The sequence below is a fragment of the Gavia stellata genome, chromosome 2 (genome assembly GCF_030936135.1).
Source record: "Gavia stellata isolate bGavSte3 chromosome 2, bGavSte3.hap2, whole genome shotgun sequence".
NCBI classification, from domain to species: domain Eukaryota; kingdom Metazoa; phylum Chordata; class Aves; order Gaviiformes; family Gaviidae; genus Gavia; species Gavia stellata.
Window position 1 is genome coordinate 70,545,211 of NC_082595.1, and position 17,040 is coordinate 70,562,250.

Here is a 17,040-nt window from a genome sequence, read left to right on the forward strand (position 1 = left end):
AAGATCTCTGCTTCCACCTGGTGCAGTGCAGAATAGAAAGGCAATAGGGTAATTTACTCCAACATCCTGAAAATATAGTACATTATGGAAAAGTGTGACTACCAATGTGTTTTCCCTTAACGATTCAGCATGCTGGTCATGTATATTGTCCCAAAGAACTGCTAAAATGTAGATAGCACTAGAGTATGGCAGGAATATGCATCCCATAAAACATTCATGAACCATAGAACTATTGTATTTTATGATGTACTTACATTAGGACTTTGCTCCCTTAGTTCCCCATCTCCAATTTTATATCTTTAAATTAAATTTATTTAATACTTAATGGTTTTTATATGTTCTTTGTGGTTCCACTTTTGAGAATTAATGTAACATACTTTTTTGTTTTACAACAAATAAAGCCTAAAGTATACGTATCAAAATGTTTCCCTGAATTTTTGTTATTTCTGCACACTCTTTCCTTTTCTTTTGCCTTTATCTGTCTCTCCTTTCTGCCTGTCTTGTCTGTCTTTTCTCATGCTCTTTGATTCATTTAGGCCTATACTTCTATCACTACAAATCACTACTATGTACTAAATTGGCTCCTTTTGATATCAATATGCAAGACTGAGGCCTTGTCGGACAAAGTTTTCTCTTCCTTTTTCACCTCTCTTTGGATGTTCCTAAGGTTGACGGAGACCATGTTTCACAGCATGCACCAGACTCGCCTTTCATTATTTACTCTGTCTTCCTGAAGATCTTCATGCTTCCTTCTGGCCCTCTAACCAGTTTTCCTGTCTGTCGCAGCAAGAGCATGATAATTTGAGCTTTTAACTTTGTAAGCCATTTCTACTAAAAAAGCAGCATTTAGCATTTCTTAAGCTAAAATTAAGCAGAGATATGTATCTCAGGAACACTGTTAGATGTAGATTTTCAATTAACTTTTCTCTTACTCCGTTTTTTAAAAGTTGACTTCAGAATTGTAGTCCTGGAGGTCAAAATTTAAGTGAACTGAATGCATATCCTTTCTAAACACATGCACAGTGACATTTTCAAATGATCTCCATTAATTTACTGCACTGACAGTAAATGGATCTGAGCTGCACAAGTGAGTACTATTATTGGAAGTTATCATTTGAAGAGGACAAACAATAAATGAGCACGGTGAATGAATTTGCTTTGCATTTCTTCAGGTTATAACTAAAATCCTACGAAAGTAGTTGTAGGTTAGGAATTTTCTAACCTATAAGGCTTTAATCTGTACTGTAACTGTTTTGTAAATGACCAATATCAACAGAGAGACTCCCTGGGCAGTGAGATCCAGATTTTGGAAGTCTTCTTGGCAGCTCCCTGCTTAGCTCCTGTGAGAAGACAGATGCCCACCTGCCTTTCATACTCTGGATGATGTTCATATGGAGGGTTGACCAGTGCTGTGGTTTTTTCTTTCTTTTAAAGAAATTTTTCATTTCCATTGTTAGCCATTGCTGTTTTATAAAACTTCCAGTTGGCACACCAAGTAATAATATGGAAACTGATCCTTTCCAGTGATCATCTCAAGAGTAAACAAGGACATGGAGGACTCAATTTTTAAAAGTGGTCTTATTGTCAAAATGATGCAATTTTAAATCTGATATTCATGATACATCCTTTAACATGGACCATTAGTTTAAGCACCCAGATAAAAAACTGTCTTACTACATTAGGAGCTCTGGTTTAGAAGATGGATAAAAGTGTCTGTACAATTAGATCATTTTAAACTGGTGTTCTATGTTTGTTTTTTTTCAGGAAGGCAACACATTGTACTAGCTGCTAGCTATAAGAACTTTCCTTATTAATTCAGTAGTTGTCTTCAATATAATGATAAAAATACACACGTTTGATTCCTTTAGATAATGAATTTGATGTTGCTTTTATTTTGCAAATCTGTCTATCAATTGCATGTCATAAACTGTATAAGAAGGTATTAAAATACACGTGCAAGCCTTACTTTAAATTACCTTCGACAGAGAAAATGACCACTAAGGTCCTGACTCCTTTTCATCTATCACTTTCAGAATGTTAAAGGGCAATTGTCTTGCACTTCAGAACTCTTGTGTATCACCAAAATGGGGTAAATAAGGATTTATGTAAATAACGTGGGTACTGGGAAACAGAAAGGGTTATGATGCAAATTGTGTCTTAGATTTGAAAGTGTGGGAAATTTAAAATAAAATCACATAACTAAATCTTTCAATATTTTATATATTTCTGGATACTGACATAATTTTAGGAAAGCTACAAAATAGCTCCTGAAATTAACCATTTTTAATAACAATTTTTGTCCCTCTTCTCTTGTAAGACAGATGGTGTATGGGCAGCTCTAGTCTAGCTTATTTTTAATAAGCTTTGATGATACAGAACAACAAATACTATCATGTGAGTATCCAACTAAAACTGGGCTATGCATGTAAAGGGACCACAAATCAATACAGTTCAACTGGGAAGTAGGAGAGAGTAGTTGAGCCAGTTACTAACAATATCGGTAACAACTAGAAGACAAAACTGTTTTTTTCTGTGAAGTGGTTGTGCACAGTATTGAGTACCAAGAAAACCACAGACTTCAACTTCTTTTATGGATGTAACAAGCAGAAACTATGGGGAATGAACTAAACAAAGTTTTCACTGAAGTTTAACAAGTTAGTTCTAACCCTGAATCTGTTTCTATTTTTCTCCTACTTCAGTTCTGAATGTTTGAGCTGCAGTTCTGAAAGTAATTTTATTTCTATAAAATAAGTAATTTTCTGCATGCAGACAGAAATTAAAATCAATTGTATATTTTAAATGTAAATATCCACATATCTCCATCAATGATAGTATTAAATGTATGGCACGAATCTAGACATAGAATGGAAAAATAAAATAAAGATATGGGGCAACCTGTATTTCTTTCACCTGAGCAAACAGGGAGAAAGAAAAAGAACTTTTGGTATGTGCTTATCACCTTCCCTTTTACCCATTTAGATTATAGTCTGATAACATTATTATAAGAATGAGAATATGAACAGAATAACTTGTAGTAGAATTCCCAGTAAATACTATGCTTCTTGAATAAATGACAATTTTTGGGGTGTATAGGAGTTTTGCAAATGAAGAGCCAAGTACAGTCACCTGGAGTAGACTTCATTTCACTTAAGATAGGGAGGTGCTAGTTGCTTTACATTCCTATTACAGTTGATGGGAGGAAATAAATACTTTTAGAGCACACTTTCATCTGACCTAGTTAATCAACTTTGGGTTGAGTTAGTGTTTTAAGATCTGTATCTCCTTCAGTAGAAGTGGCTTAGGATGATTTGCTCATACACAGATATCGGTATTAGTCTACTTTTGGTCAGATACTTAACTTTATTTTGATCAGATGTTTGCCTTCACATTTCTTACAGTAAATTGCTTCAGAATCTCAGTCTGAAAGTTAGTAACTTTATCATAATTTTCTGAAAAAATATATTCATGCCCAGTCTACTCCATTTGTCCTTCTGCCATCACATGTTCTGGATTACTTGCCTCTTCTCCCACCCATCTTCTAGAAAACACCCATGCTGGATTCACAGACAAAAACCATAACTAGTTGTTCACCAGACTAAATAAATTGGCCTCTTTTACCTGCTGCAAACTGAGTTAATCTTTCATGATAGCTAGCATCATACACAGTATTTCAAAGTGATTGTCTTAATTTCCTTGAACAATATTATTGTTTCCTATCTCTTTTAATATAACCTTGAGTCACATTTGCCTTTCCATAGCCTTAGCAGACTCATTTTTCCCTTTTATCCTCAGTTCTTTTGTAAACCCATGTCCTTGTGCTTGGTTGTTTCCCTCTGATGAGCTTGCAGTTACTGAAATGACTCTCTTTAGACAGTAGGCCTGGCACTGCAAATTTTCGTTGGCAATTCACCCAAATTCCCCCATGTCTGTCAGTGTTTAAGAGGCATTTGGACAACGCCCTTAATAATATGCTTTAATTTTTGGTCTGCCCTGAAGTGGTCAGGCAGTTAAAGTAGATTATTATTGTAGGTCCCTTCCAACTGAAAATATTCTATTCTGTTTTGTTCTGTACTATTCTATTTCTCTCATTACAGGTCTCAGAGTATGGTATTCAGTTCTTTTTTAATATTGATCATATCTCCCATATTTACTCTATCAACACATCTTATTAGCCTACTCCTAATTTTTTTAGCCAGAATTATTAATTAGAACATTATGTAAGCTCTTCCTTACAAACCTGTGAATTCTGTTTAGTGATGTCTAATGTAGCTATGTAGCAAGAAAGGACTGACATTAAACATAATTCATGAACAGTCTGAAAACTAAATGGATATTTGACTTGTTTTCCTCCAGGGTGGAGATACTAAGGATGAGAGCAAAGACTATGTAGTTAGTGGGGAAGAAGTTAATTGAAACATCACAAAGAAAGCTTCTGGTAAAAAAACCAACCAAACAAACAAAAAAAACCCAAAAACAAAAACAAAAAAAACCCCACAAAGGTGGCAAAAAAATCTTGAAAGATCTCAGTCAAAGGAACTAATAATCTCTGTCATAGTATGCTGGAACACCCTGTATGTGAAATTGCCAATTTATCATTAAGAAGACAGTGAAGGTGGTATCATGTAACTGAGATGGGGTTATACAATGTTCGCTTTTAAGAGGAAAGAAAATAGCAATCTGAATAAGTGTAGACTCATTGTCATATGAATCAATGGTATTGAAAGCTCTGGACAAACTTTTAAAGGAAAATATAATGAAAGAAATGGAAGAACATGGAAAATGGGATGAAATACAACACACATTTAACAAAGGTAGTTCATGTCTGATCAATTTGATATCTTTTTTGATATGTGAATTTTTAGACAAGGGAAATGAAGTACATCTAATCTATCTGGACTCAGGCTCTATGAATAATTGATTTTTCAGTTCAACCACTCATCTGAAAAAAAAAAAAAAATTAAGAAGTGGAAGAAAATAATAACAACAATAATGATTACAACAATTTGGTTAAAGGATAGGGAAAAGGTAGCAATTTTAGTAGCTAAATACATCCTTTCTCTGTGTATATGCATTCATATAATTTTAAGAGAGTTTTAAAGTCATAATAACAAATAATAAGTGAAGAAGGCAGGTATGGTCTGTCAAATCTAAATAGAAACTAACAGCAGTAAGATCATATATGGCCTTGCCTAAGTACTTTTTAAAAATGGTTTTGTTTTGTTTGATTAGGTATTTTAACAATTTTAGGAAAGAAGGGTTTCAAAGAGGGCTTTAAATTCAGCCCTGGTTATGTTAAGTTGTTAAGTAGTTGCAGCTATCTAGAAAAGTAGCAATCATTAGAAAAGCAAGAGAAATGGTACTATTAGTGCTCCAATACTTAAAATCAAGGAAGACTAGTATCTCAACTAAAACAGAATAAAACACATAGCTAAAATGCTTTATAGGGAAATATTAAAATTAGTTTCCTTTAAGTTGCTAAAGCAAAATAAATTTTAAATCTAAAATAAGTATAAATTTAAATTAAAATAGTAACACTCCTAAAAATACAAAAGTTTGAAGAAGCCTTTGGGAGAAAACCTAAAGAAAAATGGACAACATAACAATCTCATTAATGGGAACAGTAAATTACTAACTTAGCAGAAATATCAGATGTTTGGAAACAATTTTTAAAGCATCACATACCTCGGCTAATCATTTCAGGAGAATGCTTTAGTTGACCATAAGGCTCTACTTTTACTTAATTAGAAATAGATGATAGATATGTCCTCACAAATCCCATTATAAAGGTGACAGTGGATATTATCCTGAAGACAGAAAGCACAGTCAGATGGGTTCGTTGCTAATTTTACAAGGTGTCTTAATCTCTACATCAATATGCTTATTTAAAGTGCTCTTAAAAAAAAGAAGGAAATTTCCTTAGAGTGGAAAAGAAATAAAGATAATTTTTGTTCACTGCATATATCATTAAAAATAGTTGTTAAAGGTTTCTGCCACAGTTTTGGCGAATATACAAGAAGTTTATTAGTTAGAAAGGTAAACACGGATCAGTCAGAATTTATTGTGGTTGGACAAATTGATGCTAATTAAATTAAGATGTCTGTGACTTGAGTTACAGTTCTCGTGAAGATCTGATACATTTTATTATCTCTTGGAATGCAGAAAAATCTTTAGCCAAATAGATTGTAAATATATGTTTCATCTATTAAAAAAAACAATTTTGGAGAAAAACTAAGAACTGGCATTCCTTCCACATATGAGAATCCTGGAAGTTTAGATTCAATGAGTGGAGTTTCTTCATTTATCAAGAAAAAACAGAGAGGTACCTACTATCACTAATTAAGAAAACTAGGACTCTCTGCACCATATCTTTGGTAACGATGAAATCAACAGGGAATATCAAAATAAGTAATTGCAGTATTTCCAATATTTTAGGTTTTTGTTTCAGTTGAAGACATTTTAGTAGAAGCAAATGTAAAGACTGAGAAAAAATAATTATAGCTAGTTCTACTTTACATTTCTGTAAAATACTTGAAAATAGGAAACATGCAGGAGTGCATTACACATGAGCTGCATGTGGAAAAAGAATTTTAAAATGGGAAAACAATTTTCATGAGCAACTTTTGTCTCTAAAATGGTCTAGACTTTTTGGTAGTCAGCTAATGAACTCTAAGTGTTAATATTCCTGAGACAATAAAGCTTAAATCCTGTCAAGCTGGAAAGCTCAGTTCCCTACATATAAGATTATTCTTGTCACTCTCTTTCTGAAAGAGATAGTATCAAAAAAAGTTGATTTTGCTTCCCCAGAATGCTCAGTTAATGTCATAGTCAGATGAATGCCTTCTAACTCACACTGCTCTAAGTGAAACACATGCCAGAAATTCTTCATACCTTGCAAGTCATTAGGACCTGTAAGGTTTGGGGTCAGCTGCCATTGCAATTTTGCTAGAGTTACTTTCTGGCAACATTTACTAAAAAGGGAATAATCTGTTCAATTAAGCCTTTATGAATCCATTATTCTTTCTTTTTTTTGGACGTATGTTTATTTTAAAATTGAAACTTGACCAACCTGATCTCCTTCTATGACCAGGTGACCCGCCTAGGGGATGAGGGGAAGGCTGTTGATGTTGTCTACCTGGACTTCAGCAAAGCCTTTGACACTGTTCCCCACAGTATTCTCCTGGAGAAGCTGGCGGCCCGTGGTTTAGACAGGTACACTCTTCGCTGGGTAAAAAACTGGCTGGATGGCCAAGCCCAGAGAGTTGTAGTGAATGGGGTGAAATCCAGCTGGCGGCCAGTCACAAGCGGAGTCCCCCAGGGCTCAGTTTTGGGACCGGTCTTGTTTAATGTCTTTATTGACGATCTGGATGAGGGGATAGAGTGCTCCCTCAGCAAGTTTGCAGACGACACCAAGTTGGGAGGGAGTGATGATCTGCTTGAGGGTAGGAAGGCTCTGCAGAGGGATCTGGACAGGCTGGATCGATGGGCTGAGGCCAATTGGATGAAGTTCAATAAGGCCAAGTGCCGGGTTCTACACTTTGGCCACAACAACCCCAGGCAACGCTACAGGCTTGGGGATGAGTGGCTGGAAAGCTGCCCCGCAGAAAAGGACCTGGGGGTGTTGATAGACAGCCGGCTGAAGATGAGCCAGCAGTGTGCCCAGGTGGCCAAGAAGGCCAACGGCATCCTGGCTTGTATCAGAAATGGTGTGGCCAGCAGGAGTAGGGAGGTGATCATGCCTCTGTACTCGGCTCTGGTGAGGCCGCACCTCGAATACTGTGTTCAGTTTTGGGCCCCTCACTACAAGAAAGACATTGAGGTGCTGGAGCATGTCCAGAGAAGGGCGACGAAGCTGGTGAGGGGTCTGGAGCACAAGTCTTATGAGGAGTGGCTGAGGGAACTGGGGTTGTTCAGTCTGGAGAAGAGGAGGCTGAGGGGAGACCTCATCGCTCTCTACAATTACCTGAAATGGGGTTGCAGAGAGGTGGGTGCTGGTCTCTTCTCCCAAGTGACTAGTGACAGGACTAGAGGAAATGGCCGCAAGTTGCGCCAGGGGAGGTTCAGGCTAGATATCAGGAAAAAGTTCTTTACTGAGAGAGTAGTGAAACATTGGAATAGGCTGCCCAGGGAGGTGGTAGAGTCACCCTCCCTGGAGGTATTCAAGGAGCGTGTGGATGTGGCATTGTGGGATGTAGCTTAATGGGCATGGAGCTGTGTGGTGTTGGGTGGGTTGGTTTTTGGTGGGTTGTGGTTTGTTGTTGTTGTGTGGTGTGGTTTGTTTGGGTTTTTTTGGTGGTTGTTTTTTGGGGTTTTTTTTGGGTTTTTTTTTTTTTTGGTTGGACTTGATGATCTTATAGGTCTTTTCCAACCTTAGTGATTCTGTGATTCTGTGATTCTGTGATACATTCTTATCAGAATGAGCATCTTCTCACACGCATGAAGTAATTTTTCATATGGCTGTTTGCTGGAACAAAAGTTGAACTGTTTTTTGAACTTACATTGGCATTTCCATCAAACTTAGTAAGCAAATTATTGAGCTTCCCATTAACAAGAGGTTTGTAACAGTGCCAAACAATGATGAAATTAAGGGAATCCATTATGATATAAGGGACCAAAGCTAGGCTTCTAAACAATTTTTATTTGCACTGCAGCTTGAACATATGCCAATAATCCAGCAGGAGAAAAGAGAAAGGTCTTGTACAGTGTGTACCAGTATCAGTACAGACTGGGTGATGAATGGATTGAGAGCAGGACTTGGGAATTTGGGTAGATTGAAAAATAGATATGAGCCAGCAATGTGTGCCTGCAGCCCAGAAAGCCAATAGTATCCTGGGCTGCATAAAAAGAAGCGTGACCAGCAGGACGAGGGAGGTGATTCTGCTCCTCTACTCTGCTCTGCTGAGACCCGACCTGGAGTACTGCATCCATTTCTGCATGGATGGACCAGATATGGACCTGTTACAGTTGTTACAGAGGAGGGCCACAAAAATGATCAGAGGGCTGGAACATCTGTCCTGTGAAGAAAGGCTGAGACCATTGGGGTTGTTCAGCCTAGGGAAGAGAAGGCTCTGGGGATACCTTATTGCAGCCTTTCAATACATAAAAAGGGGCTTATGGGAAAGATGGAGAGATACTTTTTACCAGGGCCTGCAGTGACAGGACAAAGTTCTAAAACTACAAAAGGTAGGTTTACATATAAGGAAGAGGGTAGATATAATTAGATATATGGAAGAAATTTTTTACAATGAGAGTGGGGAGACATTGGAACAGGTTGCCCAGAGAAGTTGTGGGTGCCCCATTCCTGGAAGTGTGTAGATCAGTTTAGATGGGATTTTGAGCAACCTAATCTAGTGAAAGATGTCCTTGCACATGGCAGGGGGGTTGGACTAGATGATCTTTAAAGGTCCCTCCCAATCCAAACCATTCTATGATTCTCTAATTTTATTCTAGTCACTGGGCCTTCAAGAGTTGCATATGTGAGATTCTGAAGAATGACAGGAATAATGAATATAATTAAAACAACACAAAAGAAAGATGAAAAAATAAATGCACAATGTGGAGGGCTTCACAAAACCTATATAATGATGAAAAAAACCTTTAAGATTAGCATTATGTTCCTGAAATGTTTTGATTCCTAATAAGATGCCATGAAATGCAAATTAAACCATCTGAAATTGCAGTGTCAGGTCTTTACTGAACAGAAACTGTCAAGTTTAAGATCCTGTATGAACCTTAGGTAGAGGTTTTTTCAAATTTAGTGTCTCTTCAGAGACCTCAGTGGAAACTAATTCAGTGCATAAGTGGGTTCTAAAGAGCAAAGATGCAAGGTTGAATAAGAATGAAACTGGAGAATTATGCAACAAATCTCATAGTGTCATGTATAGACATCCAAGACATAATATATTACAAAATACTGTATCGGTATGTCTTTTCAGAGGGATAAACTCAAAGTTTGTTAGAACAAGGAGAATACTAAACTATTCTAAAGGTGGGAAGGGAATAACCAAGACAGAATGAACTACAATTGTTTTCTTCACAGACAAATAAAAACATGCAATAAGAATATGTGCAACAGTAAATGTTCTAGAGAATTTAGATTTAAAACTGTTATCATCCCTGTAACATACTATGATAACAAGAAATACAGGCTGCCTGATAAAATAAAAGGGGAAATTTTATCACAATATATAATTAAACTGTAGAGATTGCTGCCACAGAACCCTGTCTATGTGAAAACCTTAACTGGCTACCAAAGGGATATTTTGGAATTATAATTAATTACTATTTGAGTAGGTATGAGACTTTGAGTTGCAGAGTATTGGGCAGTTATTAGAGACCGAGATGAGACTAATGGAGGCAAGGGAAGACACAAGTTTCATTCATGTGTGTATTGCAGACAGGACTATTATCTGCCTATAGGAAGTTTACAGCAGCAGACAGAAAGTACTAGTAAAGTCTGCCCCATGTTGTGGCAGCAACACATAGTGTGGCCAGCAGGAGTGGGAAAGTGATTGTGCCTCTGTACTCGGTGCTGGTGAGGCCGCACCTCGAATCCTGTGTTCAGTTTTGGGCCCCTCACTACAAGAAGGACATTGAGGTACTGGAGCACGTCCAGAGAAGGGCGACGAAGCTGGTGAGGGGTCTGGAGAACAAGTCTTATGAGGAGCAGCTGAGGGAACTGGGGTTGTTCAGCCTGGAGAAGAGGAGGCTGAGGGGAGACCTTATTGGTCTCTACAACTACCTGAAAGGGGGTTGCAGAGAGGTGGGTGTTGGTCTCTTCTCCCAAGTGACTAGTGACAGGACAAGAGGAAATGATCTCAAGTTGCACCAGGGGAGGTTCAGGCTGGATATTAGGAAAAATTTCTTTACTGAGAGAGTGGTGAAGCATTGGAACAGGCTGCCCAGGGAAGTGGTGGAGTCACCCTCCCTGGAGGTATTCAAGGAACATGTGGACGTGGCATTGTGGGACATGGCTTAATGGGCATGGTGGTGTTTTTTTTTTTTTGGTTGATGGTTGGACTTGATGATCTTACAGGTCTTTTCCAACCTTAGTGATTCTGTGATTCTGTGATTCTGTGATACAGTTTTCAGCTCAGTTCATTAGTGTATACTCTCATTGGTGGAGTATGTTATCTCCATGATGGAGTACAGCTGGAGTATGCTGAACAGTTGGTTGAGGACACTGAGATGCAGAGATAGAGTATTATTTGCCATCTGAGCTTTTGAAGCATTTCTTTTGAGAATGACAAACACAGCAGCTAATGGTCGAAACATATTAGACAACCCGGTAGTGACCCTAACTGCAAGACCATTGTACACTGAAGAAGTAATGATCTGCTTAAGAGTTTAGCTGAGAAGGTGCAGGCCTTTGCTGTGCCATGTTGTATTAGGATTCATATATAGCTTGGCCTTCAGGGTTGTGTTGTGCTGTGCATATCCCTTGGCTGCAGGGTACACTTAGCTGGTAGTAGTAATGAAGGAGACTGTAAGCAGCTTCCATTTACATCAGCAATTACACCATCTGTGTGTCCTGGTATTTCTCTTACAGTGAAGCAGTATGTTCTCATGTGAACATCCTTTTGTTTGACACTAGAAATGATTAATAGAATTGTTCTTTTCTAAGAATATCCTATAAGAACTCTAAAGACCAAAATGCTATCAAACAAATGGCATCTGCACTATGTGCTGTTCCCTGACTGGAGGTCTGTCTGATGATACACAACTGTTCCTTACATCTGAAGGCGTGCAAGATTATCCATACTATCCTTTTTTTCCCTTGGTATTTTAAGCAATATCTTACTGAACCCAAGTGATCTTTTCACTGGGATCATAATGAACATAAGCCCTAGTGCCTTGCAGCAGTGCACTACAAATCCCAGAGTAGATAAATTAAACATTTAAGCCATCTGAGAGTGTTTGTTCCCCTGCAATACAAGTTCTAGGGACATGATGGATGTTCCTTCAGTATCTGCAGCCAGCACATACCACTACATTCAATTTTGCTTTGTGGTAGTATCTTCTAGAAAAGAGGATGCCAGTCCCTGCCTTAGCTGTTCCAAACAGCTACAGTGCAAACACCCTTTCTGTCCTATGCTGCCTGTACTATGGACGTGATAATTCTTAATCAGTGAGGCTCGATATATGTAGCTGGGAACAATATCAAAGCTGCTCATCAGAAGGATGGACAGTTCCTATCTATCAAAGGTAGCAAAAAACCACTCCTTAAGTTGCACACTTGTGAACAGGCTGGTGTTGGCCATAGGACATGTAATTTGACAAAACATGGATCTAGTCCAAGATGGCAATGCAGATGTTACTAAATAGCTATGTTTCTTCATTATGAACAATGGATAATGTTTATAATGCTGTCTCTGTTGTAGAGTTCCCTTGAGTCAAAATAGCTGTGACTATCTGACTTGATTTAAACTGCAACTGATTTGCATCATCAAGCAGTGTAAAGCAATAAGACTGAATCATTGAAACTGAGGAAAGAAACATTGCAATGTTAATAATTAATTTTTCAACACCTCTATTTCTTCAGAGAGTTTGTCTTGGTCAAATAATTTCTAAGAGCAGAGACACATGCTGCCATTGTCTCTGTTGCTGTTATTCTACAGTAGAAGAGCAATAGTTCTACAAACAGCAATTAGCAGGATGCTAGTGATTGGAAAGAACTTAGAGGCAAAGGGAGGGATGGCTGTGTGTGTGCTTGTGTGTGCGTGATTTTCCTTGGGAATCAAAATGCTTTGCAAGTCAGAGAAAGAAGCAGCTTTTGTATAGCCACTATTCTCTTACATGTGGAAATGAAAAAAATTAATACAATTATCTTATATACACAGTCACTAACCTTATTGATCATTGTATCTGAGCTAGTGTAAAGGGATGAATGAGCTTTGCTAGATGAATGGATGCAGAAGCTATAGAATCAGTGAGGAGCAGGAAATGAGTGATTTTCTGAACTCCTGAAATGACATAACTTTGTGTATATCTCTGTATGCCATTGCAAAAACCAGATTATTTTCACTTGTAATTACGCTGGTGTGTGACTGGTCACCTAAACTGCAAAACAGCATTTCTGCTCCTGGACTAGATAATAAATTTATCCAACAAGAAAGAAGTTAATTCTTGCATCAAAGCCTCAAGCAAAAATGTTGTGCATTATGTAAGTTCTTATTTATGATAACATTTATTATTCTGGTTCTCTAAACTTTATCTGACTGAATACAATGTTGCATGTAGAAAGGGCATAAGAAATATCTGTTCAGAGGTCCAGCAGAAGACAAGACCTTAAAGAAAATGAGAAGGAGACTGAAACGGTGAATCTGCCCTGCTGTCCTTGCTGAAGAAGACAGGAAAAGTTGTTTGGTACATTTCAAGAAAATCAGGCTTTTTCCTCAAGACTACATTTATTAGTCAGTGGATTAACAAATTCTCACTTTGCTAGCATCCGCATTTCTGTAAGAAATCACAGAAATAATTAATTCTTCATGTGAAAAAACACTTATTTTCTCTACCCTTTAGTAATAATAATTCACTACCATGGAATGATTCTCTGAACACACGCACACACACATTCATTAGATACCTGGCTGTTCTCAAATGATAATGGACAATTATTTACAATTTTGCTTTTAAGTATAGCAGCAGAAATATGATTTCTATCCATAAACAGTAAACAGAAATGCTATTTGTTCCTTCTTTCTGTTTAAATGACACCTTAACCTTTTTGATTAATCTAGCACTAAAAGTCACATGGCATTATTTTATTAAACAGCATTTCATGCCAGTCTTAATAGCTCCAATCAAACTTCACTTACTGTTTGCCCTTGGAGTGTTCACTTCTTGTGTTATTTACATAAACAAATCATGTAATACAGCTCTTTGATGCAAATCACATTGATTAATATCACATATTTATCTTGCAACAAAGGACTTCATAGGTTAAAGATCCACTAACTAGAAGAGGAACAAGTGCAGAGAATAGGAATACATCGAGTCTTCAGTCATGTGAAGGTCCCTGTGGTGACAAGCATTGTAATTCCACTGAAAGCAATAGAGCTAAGATGACTTTAATCTAAATCTTAATTCCATCAGTTTGCTTGGAAAATGAAGAACCAGACATTTTATTAGTAACAGCTGGGTTTGTAGGTTCAAGCATTCTGTATGATCTTGTCATGGTTCCTCAACTTTTATTTGAACAACTTTGTCCTCAAGCTATAATGCACAAATCTGCCCATTGAAATCATAAACTCAATCTAGACAACATTTTTTCATAATGCTTATTCATGGCTCTGGTTTCATTATGCGACAACATAATATTTGTTGTATTTATTAATCCTAATAAATTATTGATTGCTCCCTTTTTGCTAAATCTGGGCTTCCACTAATAACTGGGTCAGGTAGAAGATGGCAAAATGAAGGTTTTGACAATGGATATAAAGTTGCAGGAAGCAAACGAAAACATTTTAAAATAAAGAGGTTTAATCTTTCCCTATAATGACCAGGCAGTTTAAATAGGTCTGTGATAAAAACCCAATCAACCAGAGAGAGGACACCCCATTTTCTGAGGCTGAAATTCAATTCTATCCTTAGTTCTCTACTTTTCCTTCAGAAATAGAATAAGAATTCAGTTTGATCTAAAAAAAAAAAAAACAAAAAATTCCTTTTGAGGAGTTTCACAAAGAAATATTGGATGCACATGGGACTCTTTTAGCACCTATCTTGAACTATCAAACACCATTACCAACACAAATGTGTCTTACCATTGAGCCTTACACTTTTAAAACCCATGAAGAAGCCCCAGCTGACCACACAGACTGGTTCTTATGCATACAGTTAGCCCTAAACTGGTGGGCATACTCTGATAAAAAGGTAACCAAGACAGAATGTAGCAGCAAATTGTTTAAAAGATTTGTTTAGGAAGTGGAAGAAACATATTCGTATTGCTGCCTTTTTGGGGGTTGGGATTAGAAGGCAGCTTCACCATCTTCTTGCTCATACAGAGAGGCTTAACTTCAGCAAGAGGTAATAAATAAAACATACTACAGGCTATTTTTCATCTGAAATAGTCTTTAGGAGACTAGAGCCTTGTAAGTTTAAGGCTGAGACTAAGTAAAGACTTGGGACCTGAATATCATACACTGTTAGGGTACAGGAATATCTTCAATTTATTGATACCATTTTTTATGTGTGAAGTCTCTCAGGAAGGGTATTTTGCAACTGCCAGTCCAAGTTGGCAGAAGAAACTATTTTGCAGTAAAGAATGCAATTAACCAGCTGGACTCTTAAAAACACTTTGTTAAGAAATTTTCTCTTTAATAAACGTTAAGGAAGCTGAAACTGATACTTGATTGTAACCCCTAACACCTTCTTCCACCCCACAAACAAACAGATCACACAGGTTAATCTTGGATTCTGCAGGTGTTAGTCAATGAGCTGTCTTAGAGAAGGATTTAAGCTTCGATTTCCTTCTCAGCAGCACTTTTGACCTTAGGCAATAAGGTCATATTATTGTGCCTTAGTTCCTTTTTTGTAAAATAGGTATTTCCAAGAAAGTTTGAGATCTACTGATAAAGAACACTACAGAAAATATAGCTTCTCCCCAAAATTAGTATTTTTCAAAAATCTTACCCAAGCTGCTCCCTGGTTTCTCTTTGGGAAGTTTGTTTTTTTTTTTTTTTTTTTTTGGGGGGGGAGGTACAGTGGCAGAGATTGGTTTGATTCTTTGCTTTAAAGAATTATAATGTCTATCTTTTCAGCTGATGCCATACGATTATTGTTATTATGACTTTTTTTTTTTGCCATGTGCCAGCTTCTGGGACCATTGTATGAGAAGGTTTGTCTAAAAGAAACAAAGAAAGAAATAAGCACAATTTTACTCTGACTAATTTAAGAGAAAAAACATGCAACCCAGAAAACAATTAAAAATGTCAGCTTACTACTTGAAGGATGTGCTGCACCTATCTCCAAGAGTCCAATGGATTCTGGGCTACTTAGCAGAAATAAAAAAACCCCAAAACCAAAAAAACCAGGATGTACTCATAGACAGTTTCTATGAAGTTTCTGGGAAAAGAAAGGAGGAGAATGAGATGCAGCAGAAGACGCCCCTAATGTTACAAAGCACACATATCGACAACTAGAACTGTGTCTGATGGTTTTTCCCCTTACAATGAATTACAACCCTTACTTCCCCATTGAGAGAGCTGGTGCTGCATACAAAAAGGCACAAACACCAGTATGAAAACTGCAGATGTATTGCTACTTTCTATAGTCAAATAAGTTCAATTCCATAGCCAAGTTAGTTTTTCACCAAAGCCTGAGCAATCATCAGAATACACAAGAGTAGCTTACCATCATTAATAGTAAATGTATTACACAGAATAAGAAAATATGTACCTGTCACAGCACATTGAGAATCCATCCAAAGTAGAGAAATTTTCTGACAAGAACACCGTGATAAACGGGTGTCTAGTGTCTTCTTTTGAAATAGCCTAAAAAATAAATCAAGCATTTAATGTTATTTGCTATATATTTAGTATAAGTCATAATTGCTTTATCTTTAGTAATAGTATGGAAAGCAATTTACTTTAAGGAACTCATCTACTGTTCTGTAAGTTTTAGTTATTTTTAGTTCTCATACATTGCTAATTTACTGCATCACCTGCTGCACACAGGCCTTTGTTTGGTTATATAGCTTTCAACTGTTCTATATTTGAAGAGTAAAATTTACTTCTACAGATAGCCAATGGAAGAACTTTGTGATGTATAAGCTCTTTAACAGTTTCAGTCATCAGTGATAAGACAGAGATGTTACTACTGCTGCATGCCATAACAGTCAGAGATTTCAATCACAACCAGGACTGTGTAATCACTGTAATAAGGGTCACTTTGTCCTAAGAGGACTAGTGTCTAATTAAACAATCAAATTAATAAGAAGGATTTTTTAATTTATTTTGTGAAGCAATTTTCCCACTGTATGAACAGAAGTAGGAGCACAATTTATTTTTAGAGAAAGCTGCTTTAGAGGAAAACAGAATCAGTTTT